This window comes from Brienomyrus brachyistius, unplaced genomic scaffold (assembly GCF_023856365.1).
Source record: "Brienomyrus brachyistius isolate T26 unplaced genomic scaffold, BBRACH_0.4 scaffold49, whole genome shotgun sequence".
NCBI classification, from domain to species: Eukaryota; Metazoa; Chordata; class Actinopteri; order Osteoglossiformes; family Mormyridae; genus Brienomyrus; species Brienomyrus brachyistius.
Window position 1 is genome coordinate 2,260,079 of NW_026042324.1, and position 14,649 is coordinate 2,274,727.

A 14,649-nucleotide genomic window follows, 5' to 3' on the forward strand; every position below is an offset into this window, starting at 1 on the left:
GGACCAGCCACGCAAGACTAGGGAAACGATAAAACAAGATACATGACATTAACATGTAGACAGTAGACAACCAGACCCAGAAGAGGAAGCAATGGGGTGTTCCACAAAGCAGGATCTCAGTTAGCTGGGTTAACTTAAGCTAGAAGTTATGATTGTCCAATAGGAATCCAGCTAACTCAGAAATTCTGCTTTGTGGAACACCCCTCATGACAGAAAAATGGAACAACAGACACCAAGACGTGAAGATAGTGGAGATAGTGGCAACTTAGTATTTTCAGAGGGATTGGTGGACATGGGTGAGCTTGAGCAATCTGGCTGGCGGGAACGGAATCTGCGTCCCCAGCAGTCTCTCCAGACTATGGAGAGCTGTCCCAATCACTCCTCCTTGCTGTTCCTGGGGTCGCCAGCTAACCAGGGACCCAGGAGATGGGGGACCCAAGCAGGATCCCACTCCAGATCCTCCAGCAGGACATCCTCCGGGTGACTCACCCAGCGAGGCAGCTGCTGACGAGATGGGCATTGATGAGTGGTGGAGCTTCAGCAGATGAGTTAGATGCTGGCGGCGGAGAGGCAGTGGCTGGGGAAACAAGCGCTTGAGACGCATCTTCTTTTGAGCCTAAGACTGGAGGGATGGACATGGCCTCTTCTGGACGGTGAATTGGAGACATGAACTGAAGACACTATGGGCCCGTGTTCTTCCCTGTACAAGTCCTACCATTGCTGCCCTCCGTGGTCTCATTTGTTTTCCAGCCCCTGTTCAGTTTTCTCCAGTTTGGTTTCAAACCCCACTTTGTTCAGCCAAACACTTGCCTCTTTGCTCTGCAGATCATGAAACTCATGGCCTCAGCCAGTGTGATCTGGAATTGATGATTGCTGTAAACACAAATACTCTTTACCTAAACCATTGCTGTCATACTTACAATCACATTTCATCTAGTTGCTCGGTTTCCTTCCTTAGACTGGACTTTCTTATCATATTTCTATCTGGTGTTCTCTCCCCTTCCTTCCTTTTCCCTGTTTGGGTGTGATTGCTATTGTATAAATGTGAAGGAGCTGTGCCCCAATTAGCACTGAGAAATGAAACACAGAATTAAATAAATGGAGAACTAAATGAAGGGAGAAGAAAAAGAATGAAAATAAAGAAATTATTCAATAATTTATAAAATATAAAATACTTGTGCATTTATGTGTGTTCATTTAGGAGTCTGCTTTGCTAAATTAAATCATATATTTTAATGGATTTATTGCTTTATTTATTTATTTGATGAAAGAGCATTTGTTTGTTTTTTGTTTGTTTATTTCTAATCATGGTCCCTTTAGTCCTCCGTATCAATGCGCAAAAACACAAACGCTTAACAAACAGAGAGTATGCCCAGTATGCCACTGAGGATCAAAGTCTTTGTCTGGCCTACTATGCAGATCCCATTCCTAAGAAAGTAAAATTTAATTCTGACACCCTCTGAATTGCCTTTCACCTGGGAAGCAGAGGTTTCACAGTGAGAAACATGAAGATGAACTAAAGTGAGGAAGATACGGAGGTGCTGTAAGGTGGGGGGGAGGCAGTTAACACGATTCCAAGTGCCCCGGAGTAACAGGGGAGCTAAAAAAATTTGGAAAATAACTGGATTGGTCTGGACTGGGGGGCCCAAAATCTTTAGTGATGCTCCTGGGAAGACAAGTGCAGATGTAGCATATAAAGACACTGTTGCTTTCACAAATCATAATGTTTTTTTTACTTAAAGCCCACAATAAAACAGGAACATATTTAAAACCTGACTGAAGCTAGTTTTCTGCATTTATCTCTTATGGAAGTTTCCCAACATTTGAGCTCATAAACCTTTGCAATGAGGGAATCTGTACTATGAACAAACAAGTGAGAATGAAACATAAGCCAGTAATATTAAAATCACCAATTATACATGACCCATCTCTAAATTCGACACATGGTCATTTAGGTCTTTACCCCTACAGTTTGGTAAAATGGGGATGAGGGTGGTGTCACGCATCTGGTGACATTAAGTACCTTGGTAGGATATTAATAATAAAACAATAAGGAGATAAAAGCTTAGCCCTAATATTGACCACATAGACCAGTGCTGGGTGTTCACTGTGCCACTCACTGGCAGTACCTGGTAGTACAGCACCCTGAACCCTAGGTATGCAGCATTTCTAAGAAAAAACGGCAATACATTTCAAACAAAGCCTTGCTACAAGTTAAAAATGTACATTTTGAGTTTGAGGTTAGTTGGAGTTGGCATTGCCAGAAATAAAAGACAGTTCTTTCTGTAGTTGATAGTGTATATTTTTGTAAGCTTTTGATTTAAAGGCTCAGAAATATACACTGCATATAAACTGGATGAAAGGAAAACTGTGGTTTGAGGCAAATATTAAAAGGTCCGCAAGGCCCACAAAAGAGACGGACTTCAACAATGGGCATCAGCATTAAGCATCATCAAAGGTGAACCAGAGGAAACTTCACAGGATGTTTTCATGCTGGGCTCTTTCGCTTCTACTGCCTGCAAACTCAGTGATGCAAGGATTATAGGAAATGGGCTGCCAGCAACTGGAGAAAGGTACTTTGAACTGAAGTCACCATTAACAATATTTTGAGCAAGCAGCTGTATAGTTGTCTGGCCTACCTATTCTATTGTGTTTCCATATGGTATCTTAATTGACAATTGCCTGCCCCGATTCCCCTCATATGTTGCACCTATCTTCCCCTTAACATGTTTGAGTTCTGGCTCCCCAGTTGAGTATTTTCTGTGTCTTTATTATTACCTTAATCTGGTCAGGCTCATGGATCCACTCCTTGTATCTGTCTGTATCTATCTGTTCCTTGCCATGTTCATCAAACCCCATGTACTCATACCTGCACCCCATTCTTACTTTACCCATGCCTGGCGGTTTGTGACAGAATGCTCGACTCGCATCATGTAATGCAGTGAGCCCCGTTCCTGTGGTCTTGACTCCAGCCCTATGTTACCTACATCCTAAGCCCTCTTATAACTGGTACTATAGCCCTATGCCCCCAACAGTCCTATGTCATCCATAATCATGTGTTGTCTTGAGTCCCTGTGTTTCAGGCCTCCCTTTGCAGTCCGGTAATCCAGGTTCTGACCGGTTCATGCTACCTTGAGAGGTGTGCCTGCCAGGCAGCAGAGACCTGCCTCCAGTCCAGACCTGTCTCTTGTCATTTTTGGGAATCTAGAGCCAAGGTGGACACCAACTGAAGTTTGACCACCTGGAGAGGTTTGTCTGCCAGACAGTAAAATCCTGAGTCTACCTGTCCCTAGTCCGAGGTACAGTTGTGTCTCCTCGCTTCTTGTCTTGTCTCTAGTGTAGTTTAGCTGTCAGCCCTGTTCAGTCCTATCCCCAGTTGCCAGTCCGCAATCCGGTGTCCAGTCAGGTCTAGTGTCTAGTCCAGTCTCAGTACCAGTACATGATGCCAGTCACCAGTGCACTCCTCTCTCTAGTCTTGTTGCTAGTTTGTTTTTGTCCCATCCTGAGGTATCCACAGGCTGGTAATCCAGTAACCCTAAGCAGACTCCAGGCATGAAAGGTCTGACCACCTGAATGGGGAGGTGGTGGTGTTCTGTGTCAGCTGCCATTCCTCAGGAGGGGGGTACTGTTCCATAGTATATTGTTTCCCTATGGTGTCTTAATTGACAATGCCTTGCCCTGTTTGCCCTCAAGTGTTGCACTTATTTCCCCTTTTATATGCCTTTATTGTTGCTGGCGTTGTCATTGCTGGTGTCTGTATCTTTATTAATACCAGGATGTGTTACCCTCACATCCTGCACATGATCTATATCAGCTGTTTCCCTCTGGAAGACAATTTAGATCACTAACCACCAAAGCAACACATTTCAAAGAACAATTTCTTCCCCTTTGCTATCGGATTCCTCAACAGTTTCTCCTACTTTTAATCATCTTTTAATGTTTATTTTATCATAGCATGGGCTATATCATTTTTTCTATTAAAAGTTGTCATGCCCTGCATTCCTGCCCCCTTGTTCTCTAACGAGCCACACCCATTACTAATTTGTCTTCCCTCCTTTTTCAGCCCTCATGTAACTCACTCCAGCTACCCCTCGTCTGCTCCCTCATTAATGGCGTATATGAATGCCTCCCAGTCCTATGCTCCCCAGTCTGGTAATTAGCATTGTCCCAGTGTGTGCTCCTGTACTATTCACTAGTGTTTGCTCTAACTGTGCTCTAACTTGCCTTATCAGTTCTGAATAGACCCCATTTGTTTGCCCATCTCCTACCTCCATCTTTGCTGGCAATGTGATAAAAAATCCATTGCAAAACACAATGGAAATTAGTAGGAAAGCTGTACCTGCATTAAAAACAACAGCTACATGCTACTACTCCAGAATTTCACCTGTTTGTCCTGTGTTGAATTACCCAGTCTGCAGGAAATACACAAGGAAGCATCTTGTCGCACACATTATTTGAACAAATAATAATAAACCTTTTTTTAAAATAATAATTGGATGGATGTTCTGCAATTGTCTTCTTTGGCATCAATCCACACTGGCTTGTCTAAACCATCACATCAGTGGCATGTCATAGAAAGAGTACAGTATCATTTCTGTCTCTATACAGCTGCTGTCTTCAGTGGGGTGCACAGAGAACAGAGAAAACATCTGCCTTACGTGACAGCGAAAGTAGACATGCAGTGTGCATGCTGTGCTTTCTGGATTTGAAGGATTGTAGATTAACTGGCTACTGCCTCAAACCCGTAGTTCAAAGGGGACCTGCACAGGCAGCTGTGTACTGACATGCTTTTGTGGAAATGCAACCCAAGACTACATTGTGAACCTATCAGACAATGATAACGGTTTATTGCCCAGTGAAAAAAGTATATTAGCTGGGAGGGACCACAGATTCGCTTTTCCTGCTGTTAAAACAGAGCAATACCCTGCTGCTCCAATAGATAAATACAAACTTCAAAGTATTTTATCCTACAAGATAAATCTGGCAGTTTGACAGGCCAGACACTAAATCGGTAATACACATATCCCCTCCACTAAAGCAATTAACATGGAAGAAAAATATGTTGCACTTGTAAAACAAAAAGATGCTTTAACTGCTAAAACTGCAAAAATCTGCTCAAGTCTTAATGGTGTGCTAAATGTAATATATTCATGATTTTTTATTGTTAGTTGTAATAATATAGATAAAAAGTACTAATAAGCTTAATAAATAAATACACTGCTGCAAATCCTATTGATCGTGGGAAGTTTTATCAGTAATAGCAAGAACATGTGTAACTCATTGTATATACACATAGTATATATCATTAAACGTTCTGTTTGATTACTGTGCAAATACTCAGGATAGCAACAAGGCAACAATTTAAAGTCATAGAAACAGTAATTACATGGATCATATGGGAACTTAATCGTATAGTTAATTTCATTGTTATGCTACATTCTGAATTCAAATGTTATTCCATTAAAGAGAATAAATGCCTGTGCAAACATTCGTAAATGGATGCCAAGACTAGATGGTTGCTAGGAATTTATTGTGCTATTATGCATTCCAATAAAATATTTAGTGAAATAATTGCTCTGCTGCAGAGCATGAGAGTGAAAAGATGGAACAAATGCCAGTATGTATCTTAATTCTATGTTCACTGGACAACATAGAAGCAAGAACAGCAATATTACAGACTACAGACAATATTAAATGCAAGAGTAGCACATAAAGAGCTTACAGAAATTCATATAATTTTAAATGATGTTCACGAAAAAAATCTTTCTTCCTGAAAATGTCTATTATGTAAATGTTTTTGGTTTGCTTATTTTTATTCCTACAGAAAACATCTTGTATTCTTGCCATCTTCATGATTCAAGACTCAAGTTAATCAAGTTATTTATTGTCAATACATCTGTGTACTATGGTCCTGCACATACATACAAATACAATAGATCATCCCACATCATAATAACAATACAATGCAATATACTGTAAATAAAATATAAATATAATGTGCAAATCTAATAAATAAAAGAAAAAATAAATGGACAATAAATGGCAGTATAGGGTAGTTGGGGGGGTCTGCTGAGGGTAGTGGCAGTCTTTGTTGTTGGGGGGGGGGGGGGGTTGACTAATGGGGGCAGTGCTGGTCCTTGGGGAGAAGCAGGGTGTTGAGGATACTGCCAGGCTGGGTGAAAGAAGTTGTTGCAGTGTCTGGGAGAGATGGTTTGGATGATCCGGAACTTTCTCCCAGACGACGAGGGTGCACAGTCCGAGGGATGTATGGGAGGGATCTGCCATCATGCTGCATGCACAGGGGATGACATGTTTCCTGTACAGATTTTCCCCCATGATCAATAAAGGTGTTATTAATCTTAATATTAGTTCAGTGGTGGGTGGGACAGGAGCCCCGATGATCCTCTTTGCTGTCCTCACTGTCCAGTGCAGGGACTTGCGGTCAACAATGTTGCAGTTCCAGTAATGCAGCAGCATTGAACGCTCTTGAATGTTCCTCAGTAGAATGAGGTGGGAATAGGAGCGGGGAGGCTGCCCTTCTTCAGCCTCTGTAGGAAGTGGAGTTGGATGCAGGTTCCAGGAGAACTTGTCTGCCATGTGTACTCTCAGGAACTCCATACTGCTGACTGTCTCTGTGCAAATACTAGTATGTTAAGCAAGCCATAACTTAATTCATTGTTTTATTTACATTAAGCAACATAAATGCTTTGAACAGCATTTATTCTTCATGGAGTTATAGACTGAAACCATTTGTTATTATCAACATTATTACTTAATACTATGTAATTATTTGTTATGAATTTGTTATTACTACTCAGTTTGCGATGAGATGAGGTAGTATTTTCTTGATCTCTAAAGTGAAATTAATTTTCAATTTGTTACATTTTGTCAAATTATTATAAAATGCAGTGTTATTATATAATGCATTGGTCCATGGTGTGTGACAAAGAATTTTTTAATAAAGCTGCATTATGTGATGGAAATTTGTTAGATTTTGTCGAGTTATTGTTTAGTGTGGCATTATTAGATAATGCATTGTTAGAAATGTGAATTTCATTGGAAGCAGTAAAATGTCAGGTTGACACAAATGGAAAATATAAAATATAATACAAAACAGGACAACTTATATTTCAGTGGGTTTTTTTGTGCTAACACATGACATGCCTGTCAGTGCAAAAATTGTACAAATGGCTTTTCTTTTAACAAAAACATACGGATAATGGCTGAGGTCAAAACACTTCAATCTGTCGTGCAGGGAAGAGCTGAATAGGTATCTGTCACAGGTAATTACCCACACATATACCCAAATGGTTTTCAATCAACAGTCGCAGTGACTGGCATATCAACTGCCCTACTGCCGGGCTCAGTGTTACTGTACAACAGCATGACGTCTGCAAGGAAATCTTTAGGGTTTTGAATATTTGTTCCTGAGACACAAAATGCTGTGCACGTACATGAAAAAAATCAAGAAAACCAGAAAGGTTTGTGAAGGACAGTCATTTGAGGAGATGTCAATGCCTGTCTCTATTCAAAAAGACTACGAAAAAGATCTGATGATTGTATTTTAACTTGTGCGCCAATGTGCTTGTGTGCTATGGCAAGGTAAAAGTTTGGCTAATTTACAGTTAGGGTTCAATCTTCTGTCAGTGGTGATTTTTTTATTTTTATTGGTGAACAGGTCATATAAAAAATGTGTGTATGTGTGTTATATACCATCCATACCTGTAAGTATAATTAGCCAGACTAAATACACTAAAGACTTTTGGCATTTTTCGTTTTTTGATTGCAGTCAGAGATTATTATAAAATTGAGTTTCCGCCTGTGAGGACCGAAAAATTGTCCCTATAATGTCAAATTAAGAGGTTTTATTCACATTATGGGACATTTGGTCCGCACAATGTAATAGATACATACCCATACCCCCCTCCCCGACACACACACCCTAACTAGCCACGTTATTAGGTTCCCTTGCTAGTACCAGATTGGAACCCATTTTCCTTTCAGAACTTCCTTAATTCTTGGCAGCATAGATTCAACATGGTGCTTGAAACATTTCTCAGAGACTTTGGTCCACACTGACAGGATAGCATCAGATTTGTTGGCTGCATCTTCATGTTGTGAACTTCTAATCCTATCTTCTGCATATAGCAGGAGAAATTAGGATTCATTGTAAAGGGCCCTTCCCACTCACACCACGGACTCTTATCTCTTACTGTAGCGTCCGGAAAACGGTATCTCCGCTACTACCGGACTGTCTCTCTTTAAATACCAATAAACTGCACATACAAAAACTACCTCTAAACCGCAACTACACTTTACTTACTGTCCGCTGTTACTGTTGCATTATGCATCCATTTCATGTGCAATACCAGCCATTATGGTTTATGTCCCTCCGCTGTTACAAATTGGAATTGTGTGCTGTCTATTTATCGTCCTGTCTATTATTAAGAACATAAGAACATAAGAACTATACAAATGAGAGGAGGCCATTCGGCCCATCAAGCTCGCTTGGGGAGAACTAAACTAATAGCTCAGAGTCGTTAAAATCTTATCTAGCTCTGATTTAAAGGAACCCAAGGATTCAGCTTGCACTACATTATCAGGAAGGCTATTCCATACTCTGACTACGCGCTGTGTAAAGAAGTGCTTCCTTAAATCCAGCTTGAAATGTTCTCCCGCTAATTTCCACCTATGGCCACGAGTTTGTGTATTTAAACTAATGCTGAAGTAACTATTTGGTTGAACAGCATCCAAACCTATTAGAATCTTATATACCTGGATCATGTCCCCCCTCAGTCTCCTTTGCTTGAGACTGAACAGATTTAGCTCAAGTAACTGTTCCTCGTATGACATTCCTCTAAGACCAGGAATCATTTTTGTGGCCCTACGCTGCACCTTTTCTAAGGCCACATTGTCCTTTTTAAGATATGGTGACCAAACCTGCACACAATATTCTAGGTGAGGTCTCACCAAGGAATTGTATAATCTTAGCATTACCTCCCTTGACTCCACACACCTGGAGATATACCCCAACATCCTATTGGCCTTTTTTATTGCTTCCCCACACTGGCAAGAATGGGACATGGAAGCATCAACATACACACCAAGGTCTTTCTCATGATCAGCTACCTTTATTTCAGTGACACCCATGAAATACCTGTACTTTATATTTCTGCTCCCTAGATGGAGTACCTTACATTTATCGACGTTAAATTTCATCTGCCAGGTATCGGCCCAGTCACTAATTAAATCAAGATCCCGCTGTAGCTGCTGAGCCGCTAATTCAGTATCTGCTACACCACCCACCTTGGTGTCATCTGCTAATTTCACCAGTTTACTGTATATATTGGTATCCATATCATTTATGTAAATTAGGAACAATAGTGGTCCTAAAATCGAACCCTGCGGTACCCCACTATGAACGCAGGCCCACTGTGACATTGTGCCTCTTATAACTACTCGCTGTTTCCTATCTGTTAACCAGTTATCAATCCAGGTCGCTACAGCACCTAAAATACCTGTCACTTTGAGTTTAAGTAGGAGCCTCTTGTGGGGGACAACATCAAAAGCCTTTTGGAAATCTAAGTAAATGACATCATAGGCCTTCTTATCATCAACTTCCTGAGTAGCTTCCTCAAAATACATTGTTTGTATTGTATTGTTTTTTGATTCTGTTACTGCACTTTGTAGTGTCTTATGTTGGGATAAATCTTGCCAACTGCCTTGTGCAACTGCACAAATCATACAAAGTTAACGCCTCTGCACTATTTATTATCTCTGCACTATTTATTTACTGCCTGTTTGCACCTTGCACGCCCTGTTACCATGATGTTAATTGTAGTATGTGTTATTATATGTTGCACCGGGGCCATGGAGAAACGTTGTTTCATCACTCTTTGCACATGTATGAAGCTGCTGATGACAATGAAGTAACCTTGAACCTTGATGTGACGTGTTGTGCATTCAGAACTGCTCTGCAGCATGCCTTGTTGTAATGAGTGGTTATTTGAGTTACTGTTGCCTTTCTATCAGCTTTAACCAATCTGGCCATTCTTCTCTGACTTCACTCATCAAAAATGCATTTTCGCCCAGAGAACTTCTGCTCACTGGATGTTTTTTCTTTTTCGGGCCAGTCCCTGTAAACCCTAGAAATGGTTGTGCGTGAAAATCCCAGTAGATCAGCAGTTTCTGAAATAGGCCTACTCATACCAGTCTGTCTGGCAGGAGCAACCATTCAAAATCACAAAATCACCTTTCCTCCCCATTCTGGTGTTTGAAATTAACAATAACTGAAGTTCTTGACCTGTATTTGCATTATTTTATGCTGTTCATTACATATTTCCTTCAACAGGCTGTTGAACCAGTATACTTATTAAAATGACCTGTGTATGTGTATACTACAATTCAAAAGTTTGGGGTCACACAGGAATTTCTGACTTAAGGTTCCAAAACAAAAGCAATTTTTTGTCCATTAAACATCAAGTTAATCAGAAATAACATTGTGAATGCAGTAAATGCGCAATGTAATATCTACACTGGCGTACAGAGGCCCATTATCAGCAAACATCAGTCCTGTGTTACAATAGCACGTTGTGTTTGCAAAAGTTAATTATTTTAAAAGGCAAATTTGATCATTAGAAATCCCTTTTGAAATTATGTTAGCAGAGCAGAAAACTGCTGTGCTGATTAAAGAAGCAATAAAACTGGCCTTTTTTGGACTAAATGGGTATCTGGAGCATCAGCAGTTATGGGTCCGAATGAAGACTGAAAATGGCCAAAAACAACCTTCTTCTGAAATTCATCAGTCTATTCTTGTTCTGAGACATGAAGGCCATTCCGTGGGAAATGTGTAAGTGACCCCACATACACACATACACACACAACCAGTCTAAACCTTTGACACAACATATATATATATAGTATAGAATATAGTATAAATAAACCTTTCTATGGGTAAGTATGAACAATCTTTTGACTAGTATGTATACCACACACACACACACACACACACACACACATTCACACGCACACGCAGAAAACTCATTATAGCTTTCCTGAAACTGTATAGTTCTTTATTAGCATGGACCATCTGATATTTAAGAATAAAATGTTAATATGGAAAATACACATTGTTTCTCCACCTTGCTGCAGTAACACAGCTGTTCTTATCCATCATTTATGCAGCATTGAGAAAGGAACTCTTTCCCTTTTCCCAGTTTACTGCTTAAGTAGCACAGGAGACAAGGAAGATAAAAATACTCATGAATATATGTATTAAAATGCTTATGAATAAAAAAAGGACGGAAATCACAGTGGAGGATTTCACCATATGCCCTGGACCTACATAGCAGCCGATTCAAATAAAGAAACCAATTATTCATCAAATGAGGATACCCAAAAGCACAGTCAGCTGTAAGAAGGTTTCTGGTATCCGTCTGTTTGAACCAGTATGTTCTGGGTGCTAAATAAATGAGTAAAATATAAATAGTGCATAGTAATTAATAAACAGACATGGACACTTATAGCTGTTTTAAAAAGAATGTCACTAGTCATGACAAGCTATTGCTGTCAATGGATTTCAGTTCACCTCTTCTGGAGCTGACACCTTATCGTGATCCCAATGATCCAAGGAGCTACTGTAAGTTGTCCGGGGTTTTATGCCCCTGGTAGAGTCACCCAAGGCAAACAAGTCCTGGGTGAGGAACCAGACAAAGGCAGACGCAGGTCACGCCTGGGGGTGGGTTTCGATGGCGAGCACCTGGTGACCAGGCCTGCACCTATGGGGCCTGGATGGCCACAGCCCGAAAAAGGCACGTGAGTCCCCCCTCCAATGGGCTCACCACTTGTAGGAGGGGCCAAAGCAGTCGGGTACAGTGTGAGTTGGGCGGTGGCCGAAGGCGGGGACCTTGGCGGTCTGGTCCTTGGCTGCAGAAGCTAGCTCTAGGAACATGGAATGTCATCTCTCTGGTGGGGAAGGAGCCTGAGCTGGTGTGTGAGGTTATGAGGTTCCGACTAGATATAGTTGGGCTCACCTCGGTGCACGGCTTGGGCTCTCCTTGAGGGGCGTTGGACCCTCTTCCACTCTGGAGTTGCTCATGGGTAGAGGCGCAGAGCAGAGGTGGGCATACTTATTGCCCCAGAGCTGGGCACCTGTACATTGGGGTTTACTGTGGTGGATGAGAGGGTAGCCTCCCTTTGCCTTTGGGTGGGAGGACGGGTCTTGACTGTTGTTTGCGCTTATGTGCCAAATGGAAGTCTGGCAGTACCCCAACATTGGAAGGGATGTTGGAGAGCGCAATTCGCAGCCGAGTGTGAAGCGACTGGGATGAGAATCAGCACCTCCAAATCCGAGACCATAGTCCTCGGTGGAGTGCTCTCTCTGGGTCGGGGAGGAGGTTCTTCCCCAAGTGGAGGAGTTTCAGTATCTCAGGGTCTTGTTCATGAGTGAGGGAAGGATGGAGTGGGAGATTGACAGGTGGATCAGTGCAGCAACAGCAGTGATGCGGGTGCTGCATCGGTCTGTCATGGTGAAGAAGGAGCTGAGCCAAAAGGCAAAGCTCTCGATTTACCAGTCCATCTACGTTCTTACATTCTTAACCTATGGTCATGAGCTGAGTAGTGACTGAAAGAATGAGGTGGTGAATACAAGCGACCAAACTGGGTTTCCTCTGCAGGGTGGCTGCTGGAGATTAGGTAAGACGCTCGGACATTCAGAAGAGACTCAGAGTAAAGCCGCTGCTTGAGAGGACCTAGATGAGGTGACTCGGGCGTCTGGTGAGGATGACTCCTGGACATCTCCCTGGTGAGATGTTCTGGGCATGTCCCATTGGGAGGAGGCGCCGGGGAAGACCCAGGACATGCTAGAGAGACTATGTCTCCCAGCTGGCCTGGGAATGCCTCAGGATTTCCCCAGAAGAGCTGGAAGAAGTGGCCGGAGAGAGGGGAGTCTGGGTTTCCCTGCTTAGACTGCTGCCCTCGCAACCCGACCCGGACAAGCGGTAAATAATGCATGGATGGATGGATGGATGAATGGTTTTCAGTTCAGCACACCGACACTTTTTTGTAATAACCAATTAGTTATTCAGCCTAACTAGTCTATTAAGGTACTACTAAATTTTCACTGGTTAATTACTTTCATACTAATGACATTTTGGCCGTGGTGGCACAGTGGTTAGCACTGCTGCATCACAGCATGAAGGTCCTGGGTTCGGTCCTGGGTCTTTTCTGTGTGGAGTTCACACGCTCTCCCCATGTTCACGTGGGTTTTTGCCAGGGGCTATGGTTTCCTCCCACAGTTAAAATGCATGCAGGATAAGTTGATTGATGAGTCGAAATTGGCCCCATGTGTGCACCCTGTGGTGTGTTGGCGACTGCCCAGGGATGGTTCCTGCCAGCACTCATTGTTCCCAGGATAGGCTCTGGTTCCCCCCACAACCCCAGTTGAGATTCAACAGTTTCAAAAAATGGATGGATGATCCAGTGTTGGTATGAGTAATATCTGAGAACACTTAGAGGAAGATATCCTAACCCCAGTTGTAACTCACAAATGTCATATTTAATTCTTCAAAACATATGTATGTATAGTTTTTCCAATATGAATATTTCATGAAGTTATAGCTATGAAAATATAGTTCCATAAATAAAACAGCATCCTGTATTTTTGGGATCAGTTATAGGTTATAATCTCTAGCTAAGCCTGCACTGTCCCATTCCTACTGGCAGATTTGCTCATTCTTTCATAAAAAGCAGGCTGCTGACTGCATGATGTGTCATGACAGCTTTGTGAAAAACATGCAGAATGCCACCCCAGAGCAAATATTAACTGTTCTAGGACCTGATCTATGTACTGTAAACTCTGGGCAGGCATTAAAAGGTTTTTAGAGATTGACTTTCATAGCTTCTGGGTATTGTAACTGAAGCACATTCTCTTTTTCACCAAAATGAATGTGCAATTTACAGTATCTAGGCAATAATGTAAATACAGAGTGAGTCTACTGACTTCACTGTCTTTCTGGTCTGTTTTTATATTTTATTGAAAGGCCGAATTTGCAGGACAGTATCAGACCAAGGAACTTCATAGACAGGGGTTAATACTATCCAATTAATTACTACAATAAAGAAACTCCTCACAACCATGCCCAGGATAAACAGGTGGGTGGTTGGATGGATGGATAGATGGATGATGGAATGATGAATAGAATAAAGAGGCTTTGTTGGAATAAAAATCACCACACCCTACAGCTCTCTTACAGACTTGAGCAAACTGCACGATGTGAACAGTATTATCTATTATCAATCACTTCTCTGACGAAAAACCTTACCAGGGAAACTCTAATGATGATGCATTAGATTTAAAACAGCCTCCTAAAATAATTATTTTTCTTCTTATTTTTTTTTTGTTTAATTTTTAAGCCCTTTCTTCTGATACAGTTTTTCGCCTCAAAACTTTGTTCCTCCTTGCAAATGGTACAACCTTTAACCCTTTCATGCATGGTGCCCACTGTAGTGGATAGCTGTTTAAATTTTATTATTTTCCATATGAATTTCTTAGATGTGTGGTGAATTATGATTAGACATGTGTCCACTATAGTAGACTTCATGCATGTATAAAGTCAATTTTGTCCAGCATGGCATCCACGTGTCATCAGG